General features: G+C 24.6%; 1 pseudogene; it reads left to right on the forward strand.

The window, feature by feature from the left end:
- The first annotated feature begins 962 nt into the window (after positions 1 to 962).
- Positions 963 to 14,310, forward strand: LOC113557578 (annotated as a pseudogene).
- The last annotated feature ends 495 nt before the right edge of the window (positions 14,311 to 14,805 follow it).

Genomic DNA, 14,805 nt, shown 5'->3' on the forward strand with positions numbered 1-14,805 from the left:
AACATTTAAAAAACTTGATAAAATAATATGGAAACTAATTAAAATGTTATTTTTAATGATACGAATACCTATGAAGACAAATAAGATCGATTATAAAGTTAAACTTTTGGTCAACATATTGTTTATAAGTTATTAATTTATTTATGAAATTTACTATGGTGGTTACTTATTTATTGTATACTTGCACATCCTGCCAAGTAGATAAACTGCAATATTTTGACTAAGTGTTTAACTTTACAAATTTACAATTGATCTTATTTGTCGTCATAAGTATTTATAATATTACAAAATAGCATTTTATTTAGTTTCCAATTTATATCACTTCTTTTATAGGTTTAATCATTACCTATTAAAATGTAATGTCACTAGAGGAATTTTTTAACTTAGCTTTTTTTTATGGAATTATAACAAAGTGTTTTTGGTGTGATGTAAACTATTTTTTTTTATAAAAAAAGGCACGATTTTATTTGATTGTTAATTAAATCTGAAGATAAATTTTCAAATGTTGATCATTTTTATTTATTAATATACAGAGTAATAAGTTTTATAACAATGGCGATACTGCAACACCGTGGGTCCGGCGTCGTCATCACTTGTACGTCGCCGCCGCTGCAGCAGCAATAAGAGTAATAGGATGGATAAGCGGCAGATCGGGCGTATTATATTTTCGTCACGTACGAAAAATCGATCTAAAAAATACTTATACATTTTTGGTTAGGTTCAAGCCATCTAATTAATCTGCTTGCGAGTTTTTTTGTTCTAACCTGCAAAATATTTCTGTTCGATGGACACCTTACCTTATACGACTTTATATTATGTTCAGCCGTTTGTCCAGCATAGAGCTGGATGATGGATTAACACAAATTATCACGGGTTTTCAATGGTACAGCTCGGTTTTCTGTTACTATACGTTAGTGGCTTTAAAGGCATAATTTATCATAATAATATATTAATATATTAACATGAGACATTTCAGCCTTATTTGGGGCTTACATTGCTCCCATAGATCTGTGGGGACACCAGATCTATGGCCTAAAGGCCGGACCACGTATATGTCTGTAAGGGCAGGTTGACTGAGCCCAAAGGTTTTTATCTTTTTTAAATATAATATAATAATAAGAGAAATAAAACAGATTTCGTGGTTGTTATTGCAAAATAAAAATAATATTACAATATTTGTAGTTATAAAATAAATGGCTGGCACCACAGGTGAATAATAATATGAAATAATAGGAGACTATGATATAATATAAAAGGAAATATAGGTGATATAATTTTATATAGAGTGATATAATATAAGAATGTATAATATTAGATCACGGTCCCATCTACGGGTTACTGGGCATGTGATAAACCATTTATAATTGTATAATTGTAAGTAACATAATACAAGAGAATATAAGGAGGATTGACAGGAGCAGGCACGTATACAAAAAAAATTTTCCTCGTTACTAGAAATTATTTCGAGGGGGGGAGGCTTGACGCCCCCTGTATACGTGTCTGGACAGGAGGCTTGACATGATTTAAAGTGTTCGTTGTCGGCTTCTCGCCCGGCTAGGACATATGGTTGAACCTAGCTCATCGTGTGGAAGGCACACATAAAATTAAATTTGTAGTTTCAAAATGATCCACTCGTGTACAGTATATTAGTATATTATATAAAATATAGATATTGTAACGGCAAACAAAACGGAGGGTTGTCTAGAGATCGGTAGATGTAAGAGGTCGTGAAAAAGAAAGATGGATTTAATATATTATATAATATTATTTAATATTTATTTATACATATATATTACATTCGTATTGACACATAAAAGTTATTTAATAATAATTATGTTTAAATTAATATATTCATACATTATATACATAAATATGCATACGTATATGTATATACGTTTATAAATTGAATATTTATACAATGTACATTGTCTGATCAGTAATCATCAATCATAATTCATAAATTTTAAAATAACAATAACTACTTCAAAAATGTTATAATAAAACATGACTAACTAACCAACTACTTACAATAAATTGTTAAAAAAAAATACTAAGTATATTATGAACAAACAAAAAATGGTAAATAGGTACTACTTTGCTGTATAACAGATGTTGAGAGAGTCACTGTAACGGATATGTTAAATTTAAATTTAAATTTGAATTCAATGTTTTATAATTTTATACGAAAAATGATTCTGATTCGGGACAGTCTTTCAGTCAATATTACTAAATATTATTTTTAGATGAGTTAGCCTAGAATATTTTACATGGTACTTATATTTCCGTTAGTAATTTATTTTACTAATAACTATGATAAGTTGATTTAATTAAATTATTTAAAACATCACATTTATTACATTGATAATATTTAGTTATTATAAAAGACACCTAGTTTATATTAATTTAATGTTTACGCCTTATCATAGATTATTGTAAAATTTTAAAGTTTCCTTAGTATAAGCATGTAAATGTAAAATACTAGCTAATTATTGACGTGGTAATAATTAACACAGCGGTGGTTAATTGTTAATATCGTACACAGTCATTTTGTACTAATGATTGGCGGAAAACTGCAACTCCTGTAAGTTGATTTTTATTAACAAAAAAATACACACCTATAAATATAATTAATATTTAAATGTTACTTAGATTTAAGACATGTCCCAGTTAACGCTACGTAATTAGGGGCTTTCGAAAAATGTATCAAGTGATTTTTGTAAATTAAATTGAAGTAAAAATGTATAGTATTGTAAAAAAAAAAAAAAAAAAATAGAAATTTAGAAACGTATTTTTAAAAAATACATGATTGTATAATTAATTAAGTAATTTCATAATGTTTAAAATTAAAATAATTATTCATAAATAGTGAATAATGTATTACTTCAATAATAATATAATGTATCATATTATGATGATTAAAAAAAAATATGTACCACTAAAAGAAAATAAATCAAATTTAATATATTTTTAAAAACTACACCTAGCTTTAATTTCACTATTTTGGGTTTAGAATACATGTTAATGAATCAAAATTAATTTGAAAAAAAAAATGAAAAAAAATATTCAAATTAGGGGTTGCCATAAAAAAAATGCAGCTTTGTTGCATATGCAAAAAATACATGAGTTAAAATTTTTTTAATTCATATAGGAATTGATCCATTAGTCTAGTTTAATGTCTCAAAAACAGAATCTAAAAATAAGTAAATTACAAGGTTATGACTTTATGAGTGATACTGCAGTATACTCTGTTTCTGCGGACATACGATATATGAATAAACACAGTCAGTTTTTTTTAAAAAGTTGTTCGAATTTCGATTTTTATGTAATATCAAAATATTCCCAAAAATATTCTACTTCGATGAAATATATGAAATTAAAAATGTACGTTGTTTAATATAGTAAGAAACTTAAAAAAAAATATAAAAAATTATATTTTTATTTGTCTGGAAATTACGAAAAAAGTACTTTCAAAAACATTAATAGATTTTGAAATAATAAGTATTGTTTGACAAAAAAATCACTCTGTATATGTATATCTGCTGCATGGTATGCAGTATTTAAAAACCTAATACCTATTATTCGAAATAATTTGATAAAATATCATAATATAGGTAATCAATATTAATTACCGGTACCTAGCGTATAATATACTATTAAAATAAAGCAATTTCAGGCCATAAACATAAATTTTTTGAAAGACTATAGCCACGAATATGAGTATACTCGTACTTTATATTATATACTACAATGTGGTATCCAATAAGGTCTTTAAATAGATCTTTAAGTATTTTACTTGTCTGTGTATTTCGTCAATATTGGCTTTCGTTTTTTTTTCGATTTATTGGTGACAATATAATTTTAGAATATAAAAAATCTAATATATATGTATTATACTGACGTATTGCTTAAATTTAAATCGTTAATGATAATACTATTTTACTTTTCAAATGTGATACAATTATATTATTATCTACATTTTATTTAGGACATTTTAACTATATATTTTAGCTAATGATAACGTTTACTTCGAGGAATTTATATACTAGCGTATTTAACATACTATAATTTATAAAATTAATTATTTTAGATTATGGGTAGAATGATGAATGTAATGATTTTTTAACGACAGGTCTTAAATGTTGATGGTGGTTTTTGATAATGAATTGGATCTAATTAGTATATAATTAGTATATCTATTTATTTTCAAAATAAATACGGAAAACGTAAATTTTTATATGCAAAACTAGTTTTTGACAAAATCAATGTTTTTTATTTTTTTATCTATTTTGTAGTAGAGAATTTTAACGTTTATATTAATATAATAATCTGTAAGCATTAATTAATTTATAAGTCTTTTATACATAGTGTATAGGTACAATAATTGAGTTATCAATCGAAAAAATAAAAAACCTTGTTTGGTTATTTTTATTTACTATGTATAATATCCTAAACCTAAAAATGATCAATATTTTAAATGGTTAATAATTTATATAAACAAAATTTAAATCTTTAAAAATGAAGGTATGATCATAATTTCACATAACATATCAGATGTTTTAATCTCGACGTATAAGAGGAATATACTGTACCCTTCTTTATGTAGTCTAAATATATATTTGCGTACAACGGTCTTTATAATCACTGCTCTACATAATCATATATGTTTTAAAAAAATAATTCAATTAATTATCCTATATTACCAGCAGCATACAAGTATAACAAAATATACATCTCTAAAAATTATATATCATAAATCTAGGCTTTTTCTATTATACTTAGAACCTAAACTCTTATCCAAAAAAAATTATGCTATAAATAACTTTGTATTAACTAATACAAAATAACTTAATTAACAAAGCTATTCATAACCATATCACAAGATCTGGTAATCTTATAGGTATTTTACAAAATACACACTTCAAAATATACCAGGTATTTTAATAAGTAGCTTAAGATTATACGTAAAGCTTCCTTCACAAATAAAAAACTGTCAACAATTTGTGATTTTAAAGTTGTATCAAAATACTTTAGCAATATTATAACTTATAACATATAATATAATATTTTTATTTTTATTTTTACTAGGTAGGTACGTTATTCTTATTAAAAAAAAAACAATGTATATTTATTTTATTATTACTATTAGTTTTATTGTTATATTCTTCTTATTATCATTTTTAAAGACACTCACGTATTTAAAATATTTTATCCTTAGTTATGAACGAATCACTTAAAGCAGGATAATATTAATATATTAATTCCATTTTGGAAACACCAATACTGTTAATTAAATTAATTTTTTTTACAAATTTGGGTTGCGCTTTTACTGAATTTGATCAGTGTTCCAGAGTAAAAAAATTAAATTACTCTTTTATAACGGTTATTGCACTTAAGTATTAAAAAGCCCTACAGACAGGAGCGCCTATATATGTATATATAAGATAACTGTTAATTTAGCTTCTTATTAAATGTACAATAATTATTATTATGGATTTTGATTTTTGGGTAAATACTAAATACCTACAACCAATACCAAGTCGCTTTCGATACAATACCGCGTTGTACAAACAATAAATTTATTCACAACCTAATATACTGTGTATTTGTGGTCTGCTATGGAGTCTAAAATGTTTGCACCGTATTATAAAAATTAACATTATTAACTAGAAATTCCCAAATTATGGGTTGTGAGTTTGTGACCCAAATTTAAGTAATAATTATAGTTTTGGTGGGTAGGTACTTCGCTAGTCGCTACATAATAGTATACATTGTCTGTAACGACTAACGATATTAACATTGTGTTTCGGTATTATAAGCTATATAATATTATTCTGAATTATTTTATTATTATAAACTATTATAAAGTAAAAAAAAAACATTTTAAGCAAACATTTATGTTTCCCAATATGACAATTAGTATAAATGTGTTTAAGATAAATTATTTTATAATGGATTACCTATATATGTATAATTAATCATCGCTATACTTTTTTAATTACCATCTATTATAACCATACCTATAACTTGTATATATTATATTTTAATTGACGATATACATTTTCCGTAGACTTTAACGACCGATTTATCTGAAACACCTTTTTTTCCAATTCGTCCTCTAAGGAAAAGAAAAAAAAGTAAAGATTATCCGGAGTGCCAATACGAATGATTTACAATAGTTTTATAAATAATTACAATTATTTAGTTGGTCATATTTTTATTTTACATAAATTATTATAATTTTAATTATATTATAGCTGGTTGAATAACCAGTATATAAGTGTCTGAAAAATAACTAAATGCGTAAAATCAATTGATGAATAATTATAATTTTTAGTTAATTAGTTACTAATCTTAAATCTGCATTTAACAATTTTAATAAATAGTTTCATAGAAATAATTAAAATAAACTCCTCTATATACCTAATACCTAACTATATTATATTTAGAGACTTAAAATGTGTGCAACACCTTTATAACATATAAATACCTAAACAAATATATAATTATTATCATTAAAATTCCTTATAGAAAGATTCTTATCACAGTAAGAATACTTTATATTTGAAGTATTTTTGTTTTTACTATTGGAGATTGGTAGATAATACATTTTAATAAATAATAATAAAGTACGAAGTGTTTAAAATTTAAATATGTAATAATTTTCTCTTCCGTAAGAATTTAAATTAACTTTCTATTATTATTGTTGCTATCAGCTGTAGTTTTTGAATGTTAACTATAATGTACAATTGTGAATATTCTTTTATTTTGTATTTTTATTATTTCAGTTAGGGTTGGCCATACTGAATTTGAACGAAGTATTTTCGAGTGTAGATATAATAATATTATAAAGGTCTGAAATATTTGTCGTATACAAACTAACTCAATTCGATACCAGTGGCGTCGATAATCGACCCATCGTCTGCATGAATAATGGCTTTGGGGTTCGAAACCGAGATACAATTGTCCATATATATTTTTATTTGTACAACTACAGTACATTGTAGAGGGTAGTTCAAGGACGTCACTGCGTTAGCTACTTGCTGGAATTTCAAATCCTGTTTGTAGTGTTGTAACTCGATGTCTCACAGAGCCGTATGGTATTTAATAGTTATTTTATTTCGTTTATAAAATATAAGAACGTATTGCAATTATATGACTTTTCTTAAGGGGATTAAAAGCAGACGATTATATTTAACAATAGGTAATATACTGAGACGGAAACTCCGTATATTATTATTAAAATAATATATTGTATATATTATTCGTGAAATAGAAATTTATAAATTAAAAATTCGAATTCAACAATAAATCATGTAATATATTAAGGAAAACGATAGGCTAAGACTGAGTTTATTTATATGATCATAGTATATTGCTCTAATAGTAATTTATTTTATATTATTTATGGAGTACATCGAAAAAAATTTGCCCAAATCATCTTATAATAAGTAAAAAAAAATTCCCGTTTTTCCGTTACATTTTTACAATGATGAGTTCGTTTTTTTTGTGTGTCTGAAATTTTCACCAGATATTTATATTAACGTTATGTCGTTATCTATTTACGATTAAATTTTCAAAATATTTTGACTTTTTTTAAGCTATTTATTGACAATTTAAATTATTGATATTACTAAGTTGTTTTTTTGAAATGCCGATAAAACAATTTGGAAAAATCTTTAAAATTAAATACAAAGTTTATTATAAGTTGTACTTATCGTAGTAAAAAAAAAAAATCAAAAATCGTTGGTCACAATATATGTTTATAAGCATTTATTGTTCAAATGTTTACGAAATATGTTAATATTTGCAAGGAATTTTGAAGTTGAAAATTCATAAAATTGTTGTGATTTATACCGAAGGTTAAAAAAACCCAACAAAAGATTCTCTATAACCTTTTCTTCAAATAACTGTAAAAAAAATCTAGCGTTAATATGAAAAAAATGTATGAGCATATCTGCGTATAAAAATTTATTTTTTACGAAATCACGTAAAATAACGATATACCTATCCTAAAATGATTTAAAATACTTGTTGTTATTCAAAAAGTATAAGTCGTAGAAACTTAAAACTTTCACTAGTAGTTGAGAAAAATAAATTATTTGTATCAAAAAATATATATTAAAATATAAAATAAGTGATAATATAATATATCCTAGACTGACGAATTATCTTCGTTCATAATCGTTTTTCGTATACAATGATAAGTACCTGTCATTGCATTCAAATCTAACACATCCATTATAGTGACCTTCTCTCCACCTCCACTATACAGCAGAGTGATATCCACTTATATACTACTAGAAAATCTACCTATATTATGTATTATTATTTGTTTTTATTGAATTAATTTATATAAGCAAAAGTTATTAGGCTTAATAAAAACCATAAACTATTAAATACACCGATGCACCAATTCATGCAGCACGGTACAAAGATAATACATTAATTTGAAAAAGGTAATAGTTATAGATGGCGTTTAAGTCGCGCCTGTATCAAGAGTATAACACACTTTGTGTGACACTAACTAGTATGACACTAACTACTGACATTTAGTAGTTCCGCTAGTACCGTATGTAACAGTCGCGTGTACAACCCAGTACGTTCAAGGTTCAAAAATAAGTTAGATTTTGTAAATTTAAATTCTTAGTTCGTAGCATATACGAATCATCGTTTAATTGTTTACACGTACGTAATTCAAGAATGAACGTAGACTGGTAATGGTCAATCGTTCTTTTAAGAATAGGCAACCTATTATAGGATATCATCGTGTATAAAAAACACATTTAACATTTGGGTTGTGAATTCGTGACGACTAAGAGACACCTCCTACGACGTTGGTAGAAAATACCAATAATATTGGTTAGTAAATAATTATGAGTTGTACTATGTATTAATTCTACGTATGTTGGCATTATACCGGTCATTAGCGATGGTGTTAAGTTTGGTTTCAGCTTCCATTCAATGACAATGTATAATGAGTGAGTAGACATTTTCAAATTTTTTATTATTTGCTATTAATGTTATATAGGTACATACAAGTAGTTTTTTGGAGTTCTTAACAAATTTTAAGTAGTGCGTTTGGACATCTATATTTGGTTGAGGCCAAATTGAAAAAACTATATTATTCAATATGAAATCTGATAACAAACCATTTTTTATCTTTTTTGAGTACCTATGTTCAAAATGTTTAGAGTTAACTATCAAACTAATTTTATTGAGTAAATCATTTAATTTGGTAGATACATAATTTCCTTATTAGTGTTAATACTTATACATAGTTCTTTACAACTTGTACTACATATAAATAAATTTATATTAGTCATATTTAGGAACTGGAATTATATGGATATATATTTTTATATCATTAATACATTTATTCGCTAAGTTATATGATTCATCAATATTTTTATATTTGATTAAGACTAATGTATCATCAGTGAAACATAATATTATATGACATTTTTTTTAATTTTAAAGTTAATTAAACCGCCGTTTTAATATATAAAAATAAATACCTAGGTTTTAAAATATTAAAATAGCAATAGGCTGTAGATAGTGCTATCTATAATTTTAAGTTTGTACACAAAATTAAAAATGTATAAATCTTGATATCTGATATCAATAAACAAATGTAACAAGCCCAGTAAGACAAGTAAATTGGATTCAACCAGAGATTAAATCATTAACCTCATTAGGAGCACCATGTAATTATTTATTTTCTTTGATAAATAATAGCTGTATAAATGTTATTAATACAGTGTTATGCAGTGTTGCACATATAATTCTATACCATTAGTGTATAATCTCAAACCAATTGTTGATCAACATAATTATCATTTTTGTTGTAAAGAGAATAAAAGAAAGTATATAAACTATAAGCTTTAACAATAAAATATACAAAATAAAATTTGGCCAAAAAATCTGTTTAATTTTAACACCAAACCTTCATAATTGTACACGACACTCAGTATGAATATGCAAATATATACAATTTCAATCCCTAGTCATAACTCATAATAAATAACAAATACCTAATATTATAGTTTAAAATGTTTGAATAATTACTGAATTGTAAATTTTTAATTAGTTGAATTTAAAAATATGTGTTAACTTATTCTATTACAAAGTTTAAATATTTTTTTTAATTTTAATTTAAGCACTTAATAGTATTCAAATTTTAAATGAAATAGATAACAATAACTATAACCTAATTTTATTGTTGCAGTTTAATAATGAAATACTTAATAAGTACTTAACAAATAATATCAATAAGACATTTTAATTTTAATAATTTAATTAACTAACCATTTAAATTATTAATACTAAATAGTTTTACTGTCTTATCTTTATAATGAACATATATTATGTTGTAGGTATACTCAAGTAGCTTTTATTATTTAAAATATTTAATATCGCTGTATTTTTTTCAGGTTCGTTTTTATTAGCTTAACTATTTAACTAGCTTATAAGATTACAAATGAGATGTAGAGGACAACTAAGATAAATATAATCAAAATCATACTGAAAGTAGGTCAAATAAAATAAAAAAATAAAAATTAATAGAAGATTCTTGAATAAATTTGTAACTAATGATTATTTAAAAAGTTTTAGATCCAGAAAAAATTGTGGTAGTACATTTGAATAAAAATATTTAAAGTTTACCAGTTATAACTTTAAATCCATGTAGAAAGTATGCATAATATAAACAAGCTCAAAAGTTTTAGAGACAGAGACGAAGCAAACAAAGATAGTGTACTAGCAAGTGAAAACACTAAAATTTCACCTCAAAAAACACTATCAATTAACAAACCGATTGTTGTTAATAATACTAAACAATTGGTGGAGATCACTGCTGAAACAAAACAAGAAGGTAATAAAAATGAACCGTTCTTGGTTATTATTGACACTAACATGTTAACAAAGCTAATTAACTTACCTATTGCGTTATCCATGCAATCAAATACTTTAAGTGATGCAATGAATATCACCCAACCAGTTAGTAATAAATTGATTCAAAATTCCAATAATCAAGTGCAAAGCTCATCAAGTACTACGAAGTCTTCTATTTTACCTACTAAACCAAATCTAGCGACTACAATTAATGTTCCTAAACCTTCAATAATATTATCAAATCTAACTGATGATGTGTTTGTTGTTGAAACTCCATCTTTGAATGTGCCTTTTATTTATGAAGAACTCCCTAAAACATCATTAAAAGAATTTATTAATAACATTTTAAACATAAAAAATAATAAAAGAGATGAAGATGAAAATCAAAATCAAAAATCTTTGGATAAAAGAAATAAAAATAATCACGAAGAAAAGTGTAGCAAAAAATTGGATACAAATGAAAAAATCGATGTCAATGAATCAGAAAATAAGGTGTCTGGTTACAAAAAAAAATTGGATGGTAGTAAAAAAAATATTGATGAACAAATGCTTGTGGATGAATCAGAAAGGTCTAATACAATTGATTCTAAATCAAAAAATATGTCTGAAAAAACAGATGTTAAACCAAAGATTCAAAGTCTCAACTACTTTGAAAATCCATTTGGCAAATTTTTTATGCAAATAGGTACAAACCTTGTCGAAGAGCATGTTCAACTCGATTTATTAAAAGCTCAGAGAAAAAAAAAGGATCGCAAGGGTAATAAATGCCCCGAAGAAAATCACATGGCTATTAATTCTTTAATTAAAACTTTAGAAATTAGTAAAAAAAATAATCATCTATTCCAATTTGATTTAAAAATGTGTGAACTATGTAATTTCAAATCTGAATCAAATTTAGTAATGGATCATCATTTAGAAACTTCACATAATATGACAGCCAATCACTGCTACAATATTGATACTTTCCAAAAAGACAGTTCACATAAATTATTACTGCACATGGATACACAAAATATTAAAAGGCATTTAGAAAAAGGTCCAGCCTTACATCAATGTCCAAATTGTCCATTTGAAGTTGGTCATAAGGGCAAATTAAACCGGCATTTATATTTTTGTTTGGAAAAATATCCACTTAAACTCAATCAGGTGAATATAATTTACATTTTTTTTTTTATATTAAATTATTTATTGTGTATAATATCAAATTCATTTTATTTATGTTTATTAATTGTTTACTTGTAGGCACCTCCATTAGATTGGGAACCTCCAGCAAAAATACCTAGAGTATTACAAAATAAAGCTTCGCTGAATTCTAATCTTGAGCGTTCTGTTTACCAAGCAGTTATGTCTAGATTTAAACAATTTTATAATCTTAATGTGCAGAACTTACAACAACAACAACAACAATATAATAAAATGTTACCTATGTCTGATATTAAAGCTAATGATCATACTTTTTTACCAAGACAGCAGTTTCCTAAATTGGCACCTTCTTTTTTAACTATACCGCCAAAACAAATTTCTGAAGGTTTGTCATTTACTTAATAAATCCAATCAATTAAAACAAATAGCCATAAATTATTAATTTAAAATATTAATGATTTAGTGCTTACTAAATTTATTTGAGTAAATAAAATGAAATAAATTAATAGATTAAGTTTGGAAAAAATTATCAAGTATTTTGAATGATTTAAAATTGAACTATTAACTATAATTTATATTTCAATTAATATAAATGTAACATTTAATCAACATTTATTTTATCACATTTGTTCACAGGAATTGTATTTAAGAATACTAGTATTACGTCAACCAATCAACCAAATATAATCCCAGCACCATATTCAATGAACAGTCACACAAATCAAGTAATAAATTTGTACTATATTACAAATTAAAATTAGAGGTTTTAAAATAAATATTTTTTAAGTACCTATTTAATCTTACCATATAACTTGGTTATGTTCCTTTCTTTAAAAGTAAATTGAAGTATTACAAATTTAATTTAATTATGTGTTATAGTTAAAGTAAAAATTTTAAAACATTAAAATTCAAATTAATTTAAATTTCAAATTCTCAACAAATATATATTTTTTATTTATTATTTTTATTAATAATAAATAGATACTGTGAAAGTTGATATTTTATTTAAAGATTTAGTATAAACTTAACTTTTAATTTATTATTCTCTATATTTTATTATTAAAATATATCTCTCTATGTATTCTCTTTATGAAAATGTTAACAAAAAAGTATATTAAAAATTAAAAACAAAACTATAAAATAAACAAATAATTTATTTTACTCATAATCTAAAAGGTACATTATTTAAACAAATTAAAACATTTAATTGCTTAATAATCTAAGTTATAATGGTTATAATAATTTACTTATTTTAAAATATTATAAGTAATTATTTTGATAGATTAGTTAATTTATTAAAAAACTGTTTTTTTTTTCAACAAAATTCAAATAGTAGTAAATGTTTTCAACAGGCAACTACATCTACAACTCATCTACCTCTATCATTTCCATTAAATAGCACACAATCAACTGATGCGTCTACCATGTATAAACTTGAACCCCATTACACTCAGTTATCATCCTCTTCAACAAATAATAACAAAAAATCAACCTTTCTATTATGTGAAATATGTGACGACTATATAAAAAACAAAGAAAAATTGCGTGAGCATATGCAATTTATACATAAAGTTAAAATTCGTCCAAACCTGAGTTATGATGAACCAATAATACATTGTTCAATGTGTCAGTTTAAATGTTATACTGATAAAGGTCTTGAAAGACATCTCCTAGGTTCACATGGTTTGGTCGCATCTCGTTATCAAAAGGCTGCCAACAATGGGAAAGATGGTGGAAGGTAATATTATTTTATTTTATTTTTATAATTATCTAGATATCATGTATTAATATTTTTAATAATATCAAAAATAGATGTCCAATATGTAGTAAAGATTTACTATGTAACTTATTAAATCATGTATGCCGTGAACACTCTATTTCATTAAGGCCAGCAAATTTATTTTACAAATGTAAGGATTGCATTTTAACATTTAAAATGTATACAAAGTTTGAAAACCATGTATATTTAAAACACAAATATGTAGCTAAAAAATCAAGTAAGAAATCTCTTGGTAATCAACCCGTTGCTACTTCATCAACTTCTACAACATCTACACCAAAGGTAAATTAATATATTTATTTTGGAATTTGATGTTCAAAAACTTTAATAATAATCTTGTTTTTCTTCAATTAGCCATCAAAAATAGGTGATGAAATTATCACAAAAACCACAACTACCTAAAATTCAAAATATGTGTTTAAAGTTGTAATATTAATAAGCTAGGTACATCAACTCGTGAACAAAGTTTAACTCAAACAGCAAAGGCTAAAGTATGAAAATTTAAAATTTTATATTAACTTATATAATTAATTAATTAATAGTAATTCTTCATTTACTTATTAACTCATAAATTCTATTATATATATACAGTGAAACCTCTAAAGACTGGACACCCTTGGTCGCTGAAATTTTGTCCGCTATTTAGAGGTGACTGTTAAGGGAGGTTTCACTGTATATACTTAAAAATAATATGAAGATATTTGATTTAAATTTTGAAGTACATGTAAAATATTATTAATAGTTGTTTGCTTTTCTAGTTTATTTGAGTCATATTTAATCATATATTATCAAATCCAAAGAATGGACAGTAACATAATTACATTTAAATTTAATAATTCGCCTAGTATAATTTTTATAAGTATGATGAATATTATTATTGTTGATTTCAAAATCGTTTTGTATTTTTTGATTACACCAGACAGTGTGTAGACCTATATTTAATTATATTTTAATAGAATGTTATATATGAATATATCTTTTGTTATAAGTAT

Source organism: Rhopalosiphum maidis, chromosome 3 (assembly GCF_003676215.2).
Source record: "Rhopalosiphum maidis isolate BTI-1 chromosome 3, ASM367621v3, whole genome shotgun sequence".
Classification (NCBI taxonomy): Eukaryota; Metazoa; Arthropoda; class Insecta; order Hemiptera; family Aphididae; genus Rhopalosiphum; species Rhopalosiphum maidis.